This window comes from Dendrobates tinctorius, unplaced genomic scaffold (assembly GCF_039654945.1).
Source record: "Dendrobates tinctorius isolate UK_male_01 unplaced genomic scaffold, ASM3965494v1 ptg000016l, whole genome shotgun sequence".
Classification (NCBI taxonomy): Eukaryota; Metazoa; Chordata; class Amphibia; order Anura; family Dendrobatidae; genus Dendrobates; species Dendrobates tinctorius.
Genome location: NW_027361684.1, coordinates 91,504,178 through 91,524,501, shown reverse-complemented (window position 1 = coordinate 91,524,501; position 20,324 = coordinate 91,504,178). Strand labels below are relative to the sequence as shown.

The 20,324-nt window shown below is 42.0% G+C and overlaps 1 protein-coding gene across 2 annotated transcripts in view; it reads left to right on the top strand.

Annotated features, from left to right (window-relative positions):
* NDP (norrin cystine knot growth factor NDP) overlaps window positions 1-20,324 on the top strand; it is a 314,667-nt gene that overhangs the window by 36,444 nt on the left and 257,899 nt on the right. The gene's annotated exons all lie outside the window — the stretch shown is intronic.

Sequence of the window (20,324 nt, the reverse complement as noted above, 5' to 3'; positions counted from 1 at the left end):
CACTAACCCCAACACACCCCTAGCCATATTCCCTATTGAAAAAGCTCACGCGAAACGCGCGTCGGGGAGACGCTGTCATCAGCAGGTCAGGTATTCTGTTATTTCCTCATTATCATTAGACCCCTTGTTGCACATTTAGCATTTGCTTGTTTACCTAAGGAAATTACCTACTATATCCAGGGCTACCTTTTTTCCTTTTCATTTTGCTCTATTTAAATTGTTGCCACATGGAAATAGCTATTTGATTAAAACTCTTCTATGGTAACTAGGAGATTTAACCCCTTTCTGCCATGTGACGTACTATCCTGTCCATGTACCCTGGGACTTAATTCCCAGGGATGGGATAGTACGTCACAGCGATCAGCGGCGCTCAGAGTGAGCGCCACTGATCGCGGCTGGGTGTCAGCTGATTATCACAGCTGACACCCGGCACTATGTGTCACGGACCACCCCCGACATGTTAACCCCTTGCACACCGCGATCAAACACGATCGCGGTGTACCGGGGGTTAAAGGAAAGCATCAGCAGGGAGGGGGCTCCCTCCGTGCTTCCCTGAGCCCCCCACAGCAGCACAATGTGCAGCGCTGCTGTGGGGGGCTCCTTCCCTGCAGGTCCCCGGAACCAAGATGGTGATGGGGACCTTCGGGGGCCTGCAGGGAGCTGGCTTCCTCAGTGCCTGCAAAGCGCAGGCATGAGGAAGTCTGCTTCAATGCCTGTGACAGATTGCTGATCTGTCACAGTGATCTGTGATGTGACAAAGTAAAAAAAAAAAAATATAATATTCCCCAATAAATTCATTTCTTGGAAGAAAAAAACAAACAAAAAAAAAAAAACAATAAAAGTACACAATGCTTTATTATCATACCGCCGAACAAAAAGTGCAATAACGCGCGATCAACAAGATGCATATAAATATCCATGGTACCGCTGAAAACGTCATCTTGAAAACGAGCTGCCATACAGCATCAGCGAAAAAATAAAAAAGTTACAGCTCACAGAATAAAGCGATGCAAAAATAATCATTTTTTATATAAAATTGTTTTCATTGCATAAAAGTGCCAAAACATAAAAAACGACATAAATGAGCTATCGCTGTAACCGTACTGACCCGACGAATAAAACTGCTTTATCAATTTTACCGCACGCGGAATGGTGTAAGCACCCCCCCAAAAGAAATTAATAAAATGCTGTTTTTTTCATTCTGCGTCACAAAAATCAAAATAAAAAGTGATCAAAAGATGTCACGTGCCCGAAAATGGTACCAATAAAAACATCAACTCGTCCCGCAAAAAATAAGACCTCACCTGACTTGGTGGATCAAAATACGGAAAAATTATAGCTCTCAATATGTGGTGATGCAAAAACTATTTTTACAAAAAAAGCATCTTTTAGTGTGTGACAGCTGCCAAACATAAAAACTGCCATAAATAGTAAATCAAACCCCCCGTTATCACCCCCTTAGTTAGGGAAAAATAATAAAATTAAAAAAATTTATTTCCATTTTCCCATTAGGGCTAGGGTTAGGGTTAGGGCTGAGATTAGGGTTAGGGGTGTGTTGGGGTTAGGGTTGGAGGGTTTCCACTGTTTGGGTACATCTGGTGCTCTCCAAACGCAACATGGCGTCTGATCTCAATTCCAGCCAATTCTGCATTGAAAAAGTCAAATGGTGCTCCTTCCCTTCCAAGGTCTGCCATGCGCCCAAACAGTGTTTTACCCACACATATCAGGTATCAGCCTACTCAGGACAAATTGCAAAACAACTTTTGGGGTCCAATTTCTCCTGTTACCTTTAGGAAAATAAAACATTGGGGGCAAAAATATCATTTTTGTGGAAAAAATATGATTTTTATATTTTCACACCCGGGCGTTATAAACTTCTGTGAAGCACTTGGGTGTTCAAAGTGCTCACCACACATCTAGATAAGTTCCATGGGGGGGTCTAGTTTCCAAAATGGGGTCACTTGGGAGTTTCAATAGTTTAGGTACATCAGGGGCTCTCCAAACGCACATGACACCCGCAGACCATTCCATCAAAGTCTGCATTCCAAAACGTCACTACGTCCCTTCCGAGCCCCGACGTGTCCCCATACAGCAGTTTTCTCCCACATATGAGGTATCAGCGTACTCAGGACAAATTGGACAACAACTTTTGGCATCCAATTTCTCCTGGTATCCTTGGGAAAAAAAAAATTGACGACTAAAAGATCATGTTTGTGGAAAAAATACGATTTTTTTATTTTCACACCTGGGCGTTATAAACTTCTGTGAAGCACTGGGGGGTTCAAAGTGCTCACCACACATCTATACAAGTTCCTTAGGGGGTCTAGTTTCCAAAATGATGTCATTTGTGTGGGGTTTCCACTGTTTTGGTACATCAGGGGCTTTCCAAACGCGACATGGTGTCCGATCTCAATTCCAGCCAAAAAAGTCAAATGGCGCCGCTTCCCTTCCGAGCTGTGCCATGCGCCCAAATAGTCGTTTACACCCACATATGGTGTATCAGCGTACTCAGGACAAATGGCACAATACCTTTTCGGGTCCTGTTTCCTTGGGAAAATAAAATTTGGGGGTGAAAAGATCAATATGATTTTTTAAATGTACCGCTGTACGTTATAAACTTCTGTGAAGCCCTTGTGGGTTCAAAGTTCTCACCACATATCTAGATAAGTTCCTTCGGGGGTCTATTTTCCAAAATGGGGTCACTTGTGGGGGTTTCCACTGTTTAGGTACATCAGGGGCTCTCCAAACATGACATGGCATCCGATCTGTATTCCAGCCAATTTTGTATTGAAAAAGTCGAACGGCTCCTTCCATTCTGAGCTCTGCCATGCGCCGAAACAGTGGTTCCCCCCCACATATCAGGTATCAGCGTACTCAGGACAAATTGCACAATGACTTTTGCAGTCCAATTTCTCCTGTCACCCTTGGTAAAATAAAAAAAATTGAACCTGAAATATTTTTTTTGTGAAAAAAAGTTAAATGTTCATTTTTTTAAATATTCAAAAAATTCCTGTGAAGCAACTGAAGGGTTAATAAACTTCTTGAACGTGGTTCTGAGCACCTTAAGGGGTGCAGTTTTTAGAATGGTGTCACTTTTGGGTATTTTCTATCATATAGACCTCTCAAAGTGGCTTCAAATGACATGTGGTCCGTAAAAATAAAATGGTGTTGCAAAAATGAGAAATCGCTGGTCAATTTTAAACCCTTATAACTTCCTAACAAAAAAAATTTTGGTTCCAAAATTGTGTTGATGTAAAGTAAACATGTGGGAAATGTTACTTAAGTTTTTTGTGTGCCGTATCTCTGTGATCTAAGGGCATAGAAATTCAAAGTTGGAAAATTGCAAAATTTTCAAAAATTTCGCCAAATTTCCATTTTTTTCCACAAATAAACGCAAGTTATTTGAATGAAATTTTACCACTAACATGAAGAACAATATGTCACCAGAAAACACTGTCAGAATCACCAGGATCCATGGAAGCGTTTCAGAGTTATTACCTCATAAAGGGACAGTGGTCAGAATTGTAAAAATTGGTCCGGTCATGAATGTGCAAACCACCCTTGCGGGTTAAGGGGTTAATTATCCCTGAAAGATATTTATATCTTTGTATGTGGAGTGCCCTGCGGGGCTTGGGGGTGCTCGGTATCAGGCCCATCGACTTCCATGGGGGACGGTATCACGGCGGCGGCGACCCGGTCCGTGGCCCAGAGGCGTTCAGTAATAAAATAGTGGAAAGTTGTGTGGTATTTATGTGGTAAAAATAAAGATAAAGTTATTAGATGGTGAAATACGCGATGCCACCTGTGGTATTCTAGTCAGAGGTGACCAGCGCTGCGATGTTGCTTCTCTGGGACGGATGTTGGGCGCAGCTATGATGTTGTAGCCCTCCACAGGTAGGGCTGTAGTCCCAGGGCAAAGATGTTAAATAGTAAAAATGGCTGTAAACGTTGAGGTGCAGATAAATGAGAGAAAGACACAGAGAGGTGCAGTTTCTTTACCTTTTACTGGCAATAGGTTGCAGTGCGGAGTACCACATGCAGGTGATGGAATGAGTCCAGCTCGCCTGGAAGCATTCAGGGGATCCACCTTGCCAGGTGGGGGATTTAGGACCTTCCTTTCTGCGCTGTGTGTGGGTCTCCGCTGTATATAACTATGCTGCGACACTATTCGTGATGGTTTCACTAACCTGTATGGCTGTCAGCGTGAGCCTATTCTATGGGTACCATTCTCATCACCTGAGGGCATGGCAGTGGATAAGGAGCCCGGGGCCGATGGTGATTAATATGCACAGGAATTTACAATCCCCTGTACTTTCAGATTCGGCTATCAGGACTTACAGTTCCTGTCAGCCTAGGACTGATGTCCCTTTTCTCTTTATTAGCACTTCACTCAGGGGTCTACTATATGCAGTATTTTAGCTTCCCTAGAGTCTCTTAGTCTCTGCTCTTGTCCTTTCCCTCTTCACAGATCAGCTGCCCCTCACCAGCTGCTTACAGATCAGCTCCCTGTCTTCAACTGACAGGATCTTCCAGAAAGATCTCTTTACCTCACATCCTCACGTTTAAACTGTCCCTTTCTCCTCACAGTTCACAGCTGTTTTGTTTCCATGACAACTCCCTCAGCTGATTTCTAGCTGGCTCACCAACCCCCTCTGCTGAATTGGCCAGAATTTATAAGGCATCTCCCTTTTCTGACCTGCCGCAGGAAATTGTGATTAAATCTATGCTGCCTGGCATGGGAGTCCCTTTCTGCCTCCAAGCTTGACTTTACCCATTAGAGGGAGGTAATGTCACTGTGACAACCGGACTCTGGGTTGTCACATATGCACTTTAGAGCTATTTATTTTGGAACTTATTTTCTTATTATCTTATTAGCCCTGTTGATTTTGTATGTATGCATTTGGATATGTTGAGGTGATTATTATACTATATTATACTATGTCAGTCTTGGCATTCATTGGGATTGATATCTATATTCTTTAGGCTGAGTACTAACTATTTACAACCTGTTTTGCGCAACTAAGACATTATACAGAAGATTTTGTTAAAACCTTAATATACTGAGGATATGTTTGTTGTGTACTAAGATACCTTTATCTCTACCCTAAAGTTTTTTCTAAGATTCCTTGCTGCTGGGAGCGGTTTTGCATTTTGTATCTGTTTTGCATTTAATTGTATTATGAGTGCCATTTAATAAATTTATTGTCTTTTCTATTTAATGGTGTATACTTCCCTTTTCCATGTTGATTTGAGGTATTTATAGGAAGTATTGTTAATTATTATTATGCATTTATATAGCGCCATTTATTCCATGGCACTTTACATGTGAAAAGGGGAAATATAGACAGGTACAATAAACATGTGTAAGACAAGGGACACACAAGTACATAAGGAGAGGGGACCCTGCCCGCGAGGGCTCACAGTCTGCCGGTATTTAGGCCTTTTTTTGCATGGTGTTCTAAATTCCCTATCAGTATGTCTTTGAAGTGTGGGGGGATACCCACGAAAACATGGGGAGAACATACAAACTCATTGCAGATGTTGTCCTTGGTGGGGTTGGAACCCAGGACTCCAGTGCTGTAAGGCTAACCACTGAGCCACCGTGCTGCACAGTATAGTGTGCCTGGAAAAAAATAACTAGCAAAGATAGAGTATACATTATGTTGATGAGGACACAATCAAATATGGCAGTAGCACTGAGTATAATTATTTATTTATGTTGCTTTGTGGTTTATCCATATTTTGAAAAAGAGTTCATGGCTATTGCTTAACAGCTATTGATTGGTAATACTAAAGTAGAAAGTAAAAAATCTAGACAGTGTGTTGGTATGGTGTGCAATACACATTTTGCAACATTTGATATCATTACATGTGCCTATTGTATAGTATTCACTCTTCTAAAAAGAGTAGTTTGGAATGGACTACAAAGTTTTCTGAAATTCTATACAGTAAGTATACTATGATCAGATCTGTACCAATTGCATTACTGTTTAACTTTTCTAAAACTCTTAGTTGTAATATGCTTACTGTGTGCAGCAAGCCTCTTTTTCTGTTTTGCTTGATTAATCCTAGTATGTTGAATCTATAAAAAGTTACCAAATGAGCAGCAAATTAGGGTATTCCTCATCCCCGTTCATAGGATAGGTGATAATTTATTCATAAGTTACTGGATAGCTCGCGATCCCAAGATTGGAGCCCTGGAAAGCCTAGTCTTGAATAAAGTAAGGGTGTTTTTTTGTTAAACTCCCATTTGATTCAGTCCAGTCCAGTATTCAACTACTTTTGACAGTTCCATAGACAATGAATGGAGCAGAGGACAAACATGCACTCCACTAGCTTCACTACAGGTATATTCCCATTTTCGGGATTGCTTGAGGTCATATCTGTTAGTTAACCTCATTTAATTATAGGATAGAGAAAATGTCCAAATAAATGCATTGACATTCATTTTGTTCCTGAAGAAAAAAGGATGGAAACGAGGCTGAGCGGCAAAATCACAAGTATGGAATTTTAGCATGCACTGTGGCCTTGATCAGTCTACTGATCAATGTGGTCTTGGGGCTTGGCTAGAACTATAAAGTGTTAAAACTTATTATCTTAAAAGTGGCAATGTTAGGGTGGTGGTTCTTGTTTAAGAATATAATATTCCATGTCACTGTCATTAAAGACAATGTCATGAGTATTTAATTTTAGCTTTATTATTAAACTAGATGGTGGCCCGATTCTAACGCATCGGGTACGGATGACCCACGGCAACCGTTGGGAGATCAGCGGCTAGCGTCGCAGATCTCCCAACGGTAGGAGTGGCGTGCATCATTCGAATTTCATGCCAATTCGCGGCCGAACTGCGCCTGTTGCTGATTGGTCGCGACCAATCGGTGATGCGGGATTTCCGCGTTACAAACAGAGAGACAGACAGAATTAGACGATTATATAGTAGATATGCAATGGTGCTTGAAAATTTGTAAGCCCTTTAGAATTTTTAATATTTCTGCATAAATTTGACCTTAAACTATATTAGATGTGGATGGGTTTGAAAAGTAGATAAAGAGAGCCAAATCAAACAAATGAAAAATATTAAACTGCAATTTATATTAAGGAAAATGAGCCAGTATCACATGTCTGTGGAAGGCAAAATATGGGAATCTGTAGGATTATAAGATAATCTGAAGGTGAAATTAGTCGTGTGTTTTCAATCAATGGGATTACAATCAGGTGTGAGTGGGCGACCTGTTTTATATAATTCGTAGGTGTCACAACCTCACCAGTTTTGGCCTTTTATGAGAAACCCTTTTTTTTTTTTCAGTTTTTTTGTGGCGATCAAACAGCCATAACTTTTTTTATTTTTCTTGCAACATAGTCACATGAGGGCTTGATTTTTTTTTTTTTTCAGGATGAGCTGTGGCATCATTTTCAACTTATTAACAAACTTTTATTTTATCTTTATAGCGATAATTGTACGCAAAACAGCAATTCTGCCACAGCTTTTTTTCATATTAAATGTTGCTCTATTTTTCGTGCTGCATTAATAAAATGTTAATTTTATTTTGTAGGTGACATGACAAGCTGTAGGTTTCACTGGTGAGATTTTGTGGTAAATGTTAATGTAGCATCACATTTTATTACAGTCTTTGGGAGGCAAAATGAATGAATAGCAATTCTATATTTTGTTTATATATATTATAAAATGAGGATATTACTATGTACGTTAAGATAAAACATTTGAAACTAAATATCAGAGATTTCTTTTCACTTTTATTATCAGTATTTGACTACATTGAGTTTGATGGACTACATTCAGGCCCAGATTGGCAATATAACCAACCGGGCATTTTCCCGCTGGGCCGCTGTCACGTGGGCCGCGGGCGGCAGCGCCCGATCATCTGGCCGCTTGCCAGCGGCTGCGGCCACTGTTGCTCCTGCTGCTGGCCCTCTGCGGGCACGGCGGTGATAGTTTCAAGTTCCTCCCGCACTGCAGGGAGATAAGCCGCCACGCCCCCCCCACGCACCCCATCCTCGCTGTAGCATGAGACGCCCCCGCCCCCGCAGCCACTCACAGTGTCGCACTCGCTTGCCTGCTCGCTCTGTTCGCAGGACCTGTGATGAGGTCACAGGAGGGGAGGAGTCAGGGGATCACATGATCAGGAGCCTTTGTCCAGACCCCCCGATCATGTCACCCCTGACTCCGCCCCTCCTGTGACCTCATCACAGGTCCTGTGCGCTCAGCCTTGCCTCTACCGTCTGCAAGACTCTGCTTTGCTGTTGTCATGGTGCTGGTTGAGGTAAGTATGTGGGGTCAGGATTTAGGGTACGTGCACACGCTGCGGATTCCGCTGCGGATTAATCCTCACGGATTTTGCAAAAACCGCAGATAATCCGCAGGTCCAAAGACCTGCGGATTATCTGCGGTTTTGCCTGCGGTTTGGTCCTGCAGATTCACTATCTCCACAATGGTGGAGATAGGAACCCGCAGCGGTTTCCGCAGAAAGAATTGACATGTCAATTCAAACCGCAGCAAATCCGCGCAGATTTTTCCGCAGCATCTACACAGCGGTTTTTTTTTCCCATTCATTTGAATGGTACTGTACACCGCAGCTAAAGCTGCTGCGGGTCCGCAGCAGCCAAAACCGCTGCGGAAACGCAGCGGAATCCGCAGCGTGTGCACGTACCCTTACAGTGTGGATGTAGCAGAGCCGTGTGTGTACGAGGTGTACGGAGCGGAGCCGTGTGTGTACGAGGTGTACGGAGCGGAGCCGCGTGTGTACGAGGTGTACGGAGCGGAGCCGCGCGTGTACGAGGTGTACGGAGAGGAGCCGCACGTGTACGGAGCGGAGCCGTGTGTACAAAGCGGAGCCGTGTGTACGAGGTGTACGGAGCGGAGCCGTGTGTGTGTACGAGGTGTACGGAGAGGAGCCGTGTGTGTGTACGAGGTGTACGGAGAGGAGCCGTGTGTGTGTACGAGGTGTACGGAGAGGAGCCGCGCGTGTACGAGGTGTACGGAGCGGAGCCGTGTGTGTGTACGAGGTGTACGGAGAGGAGCCGCGTGTGTACGAGGTGGACGGAGCGGAGCCGCGCGTGTACGAGGTGGACGGAGCGGAGCCGCGCGTGTACGAGGTGGACGGAGCGGAGCCGCGCGTGTACGAGGTGGACGGAGCGGAGCCGCGCGTGTACGAGGTGGACGGAGCGGAGCCATGTGTGTATGGAGTGGAGCCATATGTGTACGGGATGTACGGAGCGGAGCCAAGTGTGTACAAAGCTTACAAAGCGGGCTTTTCGCACGGACACAGGAGTACACGGCGGAGCCCCGAGGAGCATTTTAAAACTCACACATGATGTTCCACCTGAAGTGATGTGCTGGAAGCTGACCGGAAATGAGATAATCTCTTGAGGAGATTGTGACGGAACCAGGAATGCTTCAGATCCATCACCGTGTCCTCCTCCGACAGCGCAGACAGCAGGATCGCCTTGGAATCGGGGATGCCGGCCATGTGAGCGGATCATGATAGGTCCTGCACCGGGAGGCTCAGGTGGGCATTACAATGGGAGCTGGGCTGCTATAGTATCTTTGTAGAATCTTTCTTTATTTCTCTCTCTTTCTCTGTTCTTTCATTCTCTGTTCTGTCTTTCCCTCATTTTCTCTCTGTTTCTTTCTCTCTCTGTTCTTTCTTTCTTTTCTTTACTTCTTTCTTTCTCTGTTCTTTCTTTCCCCTCTTTCTTTCTCTCTCTGTTCTTTCTCTGTCTCTCACTGTTCTTTCTTTGTCTCTCACTGTTCTTTCTTTCCCCTTTCTTTCTCGCTCTCTGTTTTCTTTATTCTCTCTCTCTCTCTCTCTCTCTCTCTCTCTCTCTGTTTTCTCTCTTCCTTAGTGCCAGTCAGTGTGCCCATAATGCCAGCCACTGTGCCCTCAGTACCAGTCAGTGTGATCAGCAGTGCTAAATGGGTGCGATTAGGTGTGGACATGGGTGTGACTAGTTGTGAAATGGGTGTGGCTGGGCGCGGCCAAGATTTGCAGCGGCGCGCACAGCGCGCCGCAGTCTTTATCCATCTTTCCCTTCTTCAAAAGTTGGGAGGTATGATAGGGGCGGCTATGACCAGGGGGTCTGGTTGCCCAATAGAGAGCAGTTCTGCCAGGAATTCTGTCACCGTGTGTACAAAAGGGGACAGAGATTTGGGAGGAGTACTGTACCTAAAAGCAATAAATAGGACTGAGCTGAAATACTGGACACAACTCTGACTACATGTTATATAGTCGTGTTAATCTCCTCTCACTTCTTGTAACCTACAAGTGTACAAAGATATTATATAGTCACCATGTGACTAGTGGGCCTGTGTAACTTCAAATGCCAGGGCTGAATTTTAGTCCCAGTCCGGCCCTGACTACATTGGAACAACATTGGATCTAGTTGTTAATAAAATGGGGAATATTGTAGTATGGTGTTTTTTTTTTTCAAATAAAGTATTTTTTTGTGCAACACTTTATTGTAACAATAGTAATCTGACAGACACCATTAACGCCTTCAACCCCAAGCCTGTTTGCACCTTCATGACCAGGCCAAATTTCACAATTCTGATGAGTGTCATTTTTTTATGAGGTAATAATTTTGAAACACTTCAATAGATCCCACTGATTCTGAGCTTGTTTTTTCAGGATATTTAGTACTTCATGATAATGGAAACATTTCTTTGATTTGACTTACGTTTCTTTGTGAAAAATTTGGAAGTTTGTCGAAAATATTGCAATTTTCAAACTTTTAGTTTATATATCATTAATAAAAACATTTACCACATGTCTGCGTTACATAACTACAATTTTTGGAACATAATTTTCTTTTGTTAGGAAGCAAGAAAGGTTAAAAGTTGACCAGCAATTTCTCATTTTTCCAACAAAATTTACAAAACCATTTTTCTAGGGATCACTTTACATTTGAAGAGACTTTGAGGGCACTATATGACAGAAAATGCTCAAAAGTGACAGCATTCTAAAAATTGCACCTCTCACGGTGCTCAAAATCACATTCAAGAACTTTATTAACTCTTCAGGTGCTTCACAGGAATTATGGAATGTGGAAGGGAAAAATGAACATTTTTTTTTTTCACAAAAATTTTACTTTAGATCCATTTTTTTATTTTTGCAAGATTAACAGGAAAAAAATGGACCCCAAAATTTGTTGTGCAATTTTGCCTGAGCATGCCGATACCATACATGTGGGGAAAACCACTGTGTGGGTGCACGGCAGGGCTCAGAAGGGAAGAAGCACCATTTGACTTTTTGAACGAAAAATTGGCTTGAAATCAAAAATGGACATCACATCCCTTTTGGAGACCCCAAGTGACCTCATTTTGAAAACTAGACCGCTGCTTCACAGAAATTCACATTTTAAATGTTCTTTTAACCCCATTTTTTATTTTTACAAGGGTAACAGGTGAAAATGGACTGCAAAAATGGTTGTGAAATTTCTCCTGAGTATGCCCATGCCCCCAAAAGTACTGTTTGGGAGAACGGCAGGGTTCAGAAGGGAAAGAGCAGCATTTAACTTTGCGAACGCAAAATTGGCTGAAATCATTAGCAGATGCCATATCGCATTTGGAGTGCCCCTGATATGACTAAACAGTGGAACCCCCCCAAAAGTGACACCATTTTGGAAACTGGATCCCTCCGGGAACTTAACTAGGTGTGCGGTGAGTACTTTGAACCCCCAGGTGCGTAACAGAAGATTATAACATTGAGTTGTGAAAAAAAAAAAAAAAATTTCACTCAAGAGTTATTTTAGCCCCAATTTTTTTTTATTTTTACAGGAATAATAGGAAAACTTGCACAATACCATTTATTGTGTAATTTATCCTGAGTACTCCGATACCCCATATGTGGGGGTAAAACTACTGTTTGGGTGCATGGCAGGGCTCGAAAGGGAAGGGAGCACCATTTAACGTTTTATACGCTAAATTTGCTGGTAACATTAGTGAACGCCATGCCCCATTTGGAGAGCCCATGATGTGCCTAAACAGTGGAAAACTCCCACAAGTTAACCCATTTTGGAAACTAAAAACCTCAAGGAATAAATCTAGATGTGTGGTTAGCACCTTGAACCCCAAGGTGCTTCACAGAAGTTTATACGATTAAGTTGTGGAAATACAAAATCAAATTTTTCCCGCAAAAATGTTATTTTAACCTCAAATTTCTCTTTGGTATGCCGATACCCCTTATGTAGGGGAAAACTACTGTTTAGGAGCACAGCAGAGCTTGGAAGGGAAGGAGAGCCATTTGACTTTATGAACCCAAAATTTGCTGGTACCATTAGTGAATGCCATGTCCCAATTGGAGAGCCCCTGATGCGTCTAAACAGTGGGAACCCCCCCACAAGTGACCCCAGTTTGGAAACTAGACCTAGATGTGTGGTGATTACCTTGAATCCCCAGGTGCTTCACAGAAATTTGTAACGCTGAGCCGTGAAAAAAAAAAAAAAAAAAATTTTTTTCACAATAATGTTCTTTCAGCCACAATTTTTTTATTTTAACAAGGGTAACAGGTGAAAATGGACCCCAAAACTTGTTAGGAAATTTCTCCTGAGTATGGGATACCCTCTATGTGGGGGAAAACTACTGTTTGAGGGCTCAGAAAGGAAGGAGTGATGTTTTGTAATGCAGATATTGATGGAATTGTTTGTGGGTGTCATGTCATGTTTAGTGTTGAGCATTCCGATACTGCAAATATCGGGTATCGGCCGATATTCACTGTATCGGAATTCCGATACCAAGTACCGATATTTTTTCAATATCGAATACCAGAATCGGAAGTTCCCATAATGCAATGAGCCACTGTTGTGGCTGTGATTGGCTGCTGAAATGATGTCATCATGATGCGCAGTCTGTGCGCATCATGATGCGCGGTCTGTGCGGGCCTGCCGGCGGTCTGCGCGGGCTGCCGGGGGTCTGCGCGGGCCTGCCGGGGGTCTGCGCGGGCCTGCCGGGGGTCTGTCATATGTTAAAGTTTGGGCACCCCTTTTAAAGTTAACCTTTTTTCTTTATAACAATTTTGTTTTTTGCAACAGCTATTTCAGTTTCATATATCTAATAACTGATGGACTCAGTTATATCTCTGGATTCAAATGAGGTTTATTGTACTAACAGAAAATGTGCAATCTGCATTTAAACAAAATTTGACCGGTGCAAAAGTATGGGCACCCTTATCATTTTCTTGATTTGAACACTCCTAACTACTGTTTACTGACTTCCTGAAGCACTAAATTGGTTTTGTAACCTCATTGAGCTTTGAACTTCATAGCCAGGTGTATCAAATCATGAGAAAAGGTATTTAAGGTGGCCACTTGCAAGTAGTTCTCCTATTTGATTCTCCTATGAAGAGTGGCATCATGGGCTCCTCAAAACAACTCTCAAATGATCTGAAAACAATGATTATTCAACATAGCTTTTCAGGGGAAGGATACAAAAAGTTGTCTCAGATTTAACCTGTCAGTTTCCACTGTGAGGAACATGGTAAGGAAATGGAAGGTACAGTTCTTGTTAAGCCCAGAAGTGGCAGGCCAAGAAAAATATCAGAAAGGCAGAGAAGAAGAATGGTGAGAACAGTCAAGGACAATCCACAGGCCACCTCCAAAGACCTGCAGCATCATCTTGCTGCAGATGGTGTCACTGTGCATCGGTCACCAATACAGCGCACTTTGCACAAGGAGAAGCTGTATGAGAGAGTGATGCGAAAGAAGCCGTTTCTGCAAGCACTCCACAAACCGTCGCCTGAGGTATGCAAAAGCACATTTGGACAAGCCAGTTATATTTTGGAAGAAGGTCCTGTGGACTGATGAAACAAAGATTGAGTTGTTTGGTCATACAAAAAGGCGTTATGCATGGAGGCTAAAAAACACAGCATTCCAAGAAAAACCCACAGTAAAATTTGGTGGAGGTTCCATCATGCTTTGGGGCTGTGTGGCCAATGCCAGCACCGGGAATCTTGTTAAAGTTGAGGGTCGCATGGATTCTACTCAGTATCAGCAGATTCTTGACAATAATGTGCAAGAATCAGTGACGAAGTTGAAGTTACGCAGGGGATGGATATTTCAGCAAGACAATGATCCAAAACACGGCTCCAAATCTACTCAGGCATTCATGCAGAGGAACAATTACAATGTTCTGGAATGGCCATCCCAGTCCCCAGACCTGAATATCATTGAACATCTGTGGGATGATTTGAAGCGGGCTGTCCATGCTCGGCATCCATCAAACTTAACTGAACTGGAATTGTTTTGTAAACAGGAATGGTCACAAATACCTTCATCCAGGAACTCATTAATAGCTACAGGAAGTGACTAGAGGCTGTTATTTTTGCAAAAGGAGGATCTACGAAATAGTAATGTCACTTTTATGCTGAGGTGCCCATACTTTTGCATCGGTCAAATTTTGTTTAAATGCAGATTGCACATTTTCTGTTAGTACAATAAGCCTCATTTGAATCCAGAAATATAACTGAGTCCATCAGTTATTAGATATATGAAACTGAAATAGCTGTTGCAAAAACCAAAATTGTTATAAAGTACAAAGGTTAACATTAATAGGGGTGCCCAAACTTTAACATATGACTGTATACTACATTCATACAGCATACATACATACTACATTCACGCAGCATACATACATGCTACATATATACGACATTCATACTACATATATAGAACATTCATACAACATACATACTACATTCATACAGCATATATACTACATTCATACAGCATACATACATCATACATAAAACATGCAACATACATACTACATACATACTAGGGACTATTTTTTTTTTACAGTGGCGGAGGAATACAGTGCGGAAGGATACCTACTTCCCACCATTGGATTCCTGGAGCCCCTAGAGAACGGTCGCATCAGCTGATGCTGCTGTTCTCCACGGGAGATCGGCGCGGGACACTCATGGATTTCAGGGAGTATTTGGTGGTTTGTTTTTTTTCATATTTTTTTCACAGATGACACTGGCTTCGGAGAACAATGTGACAAGTAATGGTGAGTATGTACTCTATGTTATATGTACTGTATGTCTATATGTATGAATGTATGAATGTATTGTATGTAGTATATCTGTAGCATGTTTTATGTATGTATGTAGTATGTATGTATGCTGTATGAATGTAGTATACATGTAGTATGTATGCATGTATGAATGTTGTATATATGTAGTATGTATGCTGTATGAATGTAGTATATGTGTAGTATGTATGTAGCATGTATGTATGTTGTATGAATGTTGTATGTATGTTATATGAATGTAGTATTTTTTTTTTTTTTTTTACATTCAACACATTAGCCGGATGATGGGACTACTACTGTCCCATCATTGGCTAATGTGTCAATCACTGTCATTGTAGCAGGCATCGCCCGATGGGACTTGTAGTCCCATCGGACGATGCCTGCACACATACACAGACCCCCGGCAGGCCCGTACAGACCCCCGGCAGGCCCGTACAGACCCCCATTAGGCTCATACAGACCCCCGAGAGGCCCGCCCGCACACACAGACACGCACAGTGTCCGCCCACGCACCGCCCACACTCTTCCCCCCTCCCGAACTTGATGTACAAGGAAAGAAAGGGTTTTTTTTTTTTTTAAATCCGATATTTCTGTCCCATTGACTTGATTGGGACTTCCGGTATCGTAATCGGCGATACCCGATACACAAAAAGTATCGGACCGATCCGATATTTCTGGATATCGGATGGTATCGCTCAACACTAGTCGTGTTTGGAGAGCCACTGATGTGCCTAAATAGTGTAAAACCCCCACAAGTGATCCAATTTTGGAAAGGAGACCCCTAAAGGAATTTATCTAGAAGTGTGGTGAGCATCTTCAACCCCCAGGCGCTATACAGAATTTTACAATGCTGATTTGTGAAAATGAAGAAAAAATTCCCACAAAATTGTTATTTTAGTCCCAATTTTTTCATTTTCACAAGGATAGCAGGAGAAAATGGACATCAAAATTTGATGTGCAAATTCTATTGAGTATGCCAATACCCCATGTGTGGTTGGAGTTCAGATTTTGCTGGAGTGGTTTGAGGGTGACATGTAACATTGGCAGGGCAACCTAAAGTGCCAGAACAGCAGTAACTCCCCTATATATGACCTTATTTTACAAACTAAACTCCCCAATGAATTCATTTAGGGGTGCAGTGATCATATTGACACCACATGTGCCTCACAAAATTTTATACTAATGTGTGGTGAAGAAAGAATGATTACATTTCTACCACTAAAAATGTTTTAGCCACAAGTTTTTAATTTTTTAAGGGCTAATGGGAAAAAATGAACCTGTTTATTGTAAAAATTTCTCCTGAGTATGCCAATATCCTACATGTAAACAGTAAATACTTTTCAGGCACAGTGCAATACCCAGAAGGGAAGGAGCACCATGTAATAGTGCAGATTTTAGTGTTATGGTTTGCGTGTGCCATTACCCACTGGGAGAGTCCCTGGGGTGCCGAAACAGCAGAACTCATCATAAGTGACCCTATCTTACAAACTACATCTTTTGATGAAATAATGTAGGGTTTCAGTGATCATATTAACACCACAAGAAATATTTACATTTTTACCACAAAAATTATGTTTTAGCCCCCATTTTACATGTTTACAAGGAGAAATGGGTAAATATGGCATCAAAATTTGTCCCACAATTTCTGCTGAAATACCCCATATGTGGCTGTACAGCACTGCTTAGCCATATGGCAAGATTCGGGAGGGACAGAAACTATTTGCCTCCTGGAGCCCGGGTTTTCCTATAATAGTTTGTGGACTTCATATCCAGAGCTCCTAAGTGCTAGAAGAGCTTAATACCCCCCTCCAAGTGTCCCCATTTTGGAAATTATACCTCTTTGGGAATTTATCTGCAGGTGTATTGACGATTTTGACTCCATGGGTGCTTTCCAAAAACTAGAAGCATTGAATATTGCTGAGTGAAAATTGCAAACTGCCATTGTATTGACCAGTAAGTTGTAGTGACCAGTACATTGTAGTGACTGTATGTCAGTTTTTTTTGTGGGAAGAGATGTTGTTTTCAGTGATACACTTTGTATTTATATTAGCTTTTTTAATTGCGTTTTAATCCAATTTTTGTTTGGCGATATGATGAAAAGCATGTTTTTCATTTATTTTACGGTCATTCACTGAAGGGGTTAACTAGTGGGACAGTTTTATGGGGCAGGCTGTCCCAGCCCTGGCGAGACCAAACATGTGTACTTTTTTTGCTTATTTTTTTCATGAAAATAGAAATTTATCAGTACAATAAATATATATTAGTCCAAAGAATTGAGACAACACACCATATAAAGATATAATCTAAGTGTTGTTTATTAGCCCATGCGGAAATGTTTCGGTCCAAAAGTGTAGATCTTTCTGTGACTTGAGACCATGCTCTGCATATGGTCTGCTCCTGTGTGCGCAAAATCACCTGGACGTACTTAGTACGTCTAAGGTTGGTAAGTACCAGCCGACCATGATGTACTGAATAGGTTCAAGATCTTGAATGGGTTAAATTATTAATGCTGGGGCTTTGTGTCAGCCAGTATTGTTTTGTGACCTCAAAATTGACACATACCAGGGGATGGGAGGGGGAGCGGGGGGGTCAGAGACCATACTCAACTCCTGGCACATCTCTGCAGCCCCTGCTTCTCCCTCTGCCGTCTGCTTCCTGCGTTCACGTGGTACTGCTAATTGAACTCATGAATATGCGCATATTTATGAGTTTAATGAGCGGTACCACGTAACCAGCTGAATGCAGGAAGCAGACAGAGGAAGAAGCAGGGGCTGCCGCTGCAGAGAATGCCTTGCGCCAGGAGGGGTGAGTATGATGGGGCAGAGTAATATTCACCTGTCCCCATTCCAAGCCGTGCACCGCTGTGTCTCCGGGTCCTCCTGCTGTGACAGCAGAGGGCGTGATGACGTAGTCAGTGTGCGCCCTCTGCTGTTACTGACTGCAGAGATCTGGGAGACACAGCGGTGGATGGTGATGGAACAGGGACCAGTAAATATCGCCGGTGCTGGGGGCTCAGGACACCGGCACCTGGCCCCCAGCGATGGAGAGGTGAGTATGTCTTTTTTTATTGCAGCAGCAGCATATGGGCGTATTTATGGAGCATCTTATGGGGCAGCATTAACCCTTGTGCAGCAGCATATGGGGGTATTTATGGAGCATCTTATGGGGCAGCATTAAAAGGCGTTGTCTGGGCTTTTCACATCATCTCAGTACATATCTGGGCTGCAGAATTATGACAATAAGTAATTTACTTTGTCACTAGTTTGCACGGTTTTCTAGATATTCTGAACAGAACGTCCAAGGGGGGGGTGTTATGGCATTGAAATGAGAACTAATCGTAACCTCCTACTCTACTCCAAACATGCCCTCTATAGCAACAACCCCAACCTCCATAGCTACAGGCCCTCCCAGTCCACATAAAGAAGCTTATCCCTCCTCACACAGTAATGAATTCTTCCCCTCCAGCAGCCTCACTGCAGAGAGCAGCTGCTCCTCCCCCAGACACACACAGTTATCTGTATCTATGGAAAGTGAAACCAGTGAGGAGGAGGGAAAATCATCCTGTATTCTAATCTGCACAGGGGATGGCAGTCACTGATGTAATCTGTTGCATGACAAAGCCTCTGCTGTGTGAATGAGACAGCTCTGTGTCACTGATGTCTTCACACAGCAGCAGATTTGGTGCAGTGTATGTGTGAAGCTCCACCAAACTCTCATCAAGCTCCAGTGACCAGCACCACCCACTGCCCACTCATTGGCTGGCAGTAAACTGCACCAGCACTCATCTTTATCATCATTCCAGCATTGGAAAGAACACAGCAGTGATCCTGTATTTGCGAAAGCAGCACAATACATACATACACCCCCCAACACTTCACACTGTTACAGCTGCTGATTGGACAGGCTGCTCCCATCAGTATTTGTGTCATTAGAGACACAGTGCTCACACATAGACTGCACCAAATCTGCTGCTGTGTGAAGACATTCCTAAAAGTAAATATCTACCCTTTATGCCATATGACAGGATAAAATCCAAAACAAAATCTCAATTTGCAGACAAGGTGTTTCAAGGTGTTGCCCCTCACTCTCTTTGAAGAGGCAGGCTTTTGTAGGATAGTCTGACACTATATGTGATCACAACAATACCAAATTTATGTATTTTTTATGTTTTACTTCCACTACACAAGAAATGACTTACAAAAAAATATTTTTGTCACTATATTCTGATACCCATAACTTTCTTGTTATTTTCATAGATTGAGACGTATGAAGGTTTTTTTGTTGTGGGACAAGCTGTACTTTGTAATAGTACAATTTTTGCATATACAATTTTTTTGGTAGCAGGCATGAACAAAAAACTGCAATTGTTTTTAAAGGTTATTTCCAACCCTGCAGTATAATTTACATGTTAGCATAAAGGTGTTGCAAAATAACGTTAATACCCAATTTATACATTTTCTATGTTGTACTTTTTTTTTTTTTTTTTTTTTTTTTAAAGAGCCCAACTTTTTAATTTTTATTTATGAGGGCTTGTTTTTTTTTTTTCCAAAACTTGCTGTAGATTTTATTGGTACCATTTTAAAATACAAATGACTTTTTGATCACTTTGTATTTAGCAATTTGTAATCTGAAATGAACAAAAACAGCAATTATGGCATAGTTATATATATTAGTTTTAAAGGTGTTATTATGGCATGACAAATACAGTTTTACAATACAGAAGGTTACTAACATGACAATACCAAAATTGTTTAATTTTTTCAGTTTTTTAGTTTTTTTCTACAATTAAATCATACTTTTAAAACTAGGATTTGGGATTCTTTTGTTTTTACATTTTTTAACACTTAAAAACATTTCTTCTTTTTTTTTTGCAAGGCTTATTAGTCCTTTGATCACATACTGTTCAGCTTGTGAAGTGCAGTACATGATCTAACTTTTAGTGGATAATTGACAGCCTGATAGAATGAGCAATCTGGCAGAAACAAAAGCCATTGTTAGCCCTCTGCTTTTTACAGCAACTAAGGGCTCATACCCATATGTGAGGAAAAAAGGTCCGATTTCTGGACAGAAAAAACGGACGAGTGCTATATGAGTGTCGTGCAAGTGTCATGCGATTTCCGTACGATTTTTATACAGTACATCCATATGACATGCGTATGCAATCCGTATGTAATCCGTATGCAATGCGATTTTAATATGAGCTTTTACATACAGCAGTTCTCTGTATGTAAAAGCTGTACACATCGCTTTAAAACCAAATTTTCTTCAAAACATATAT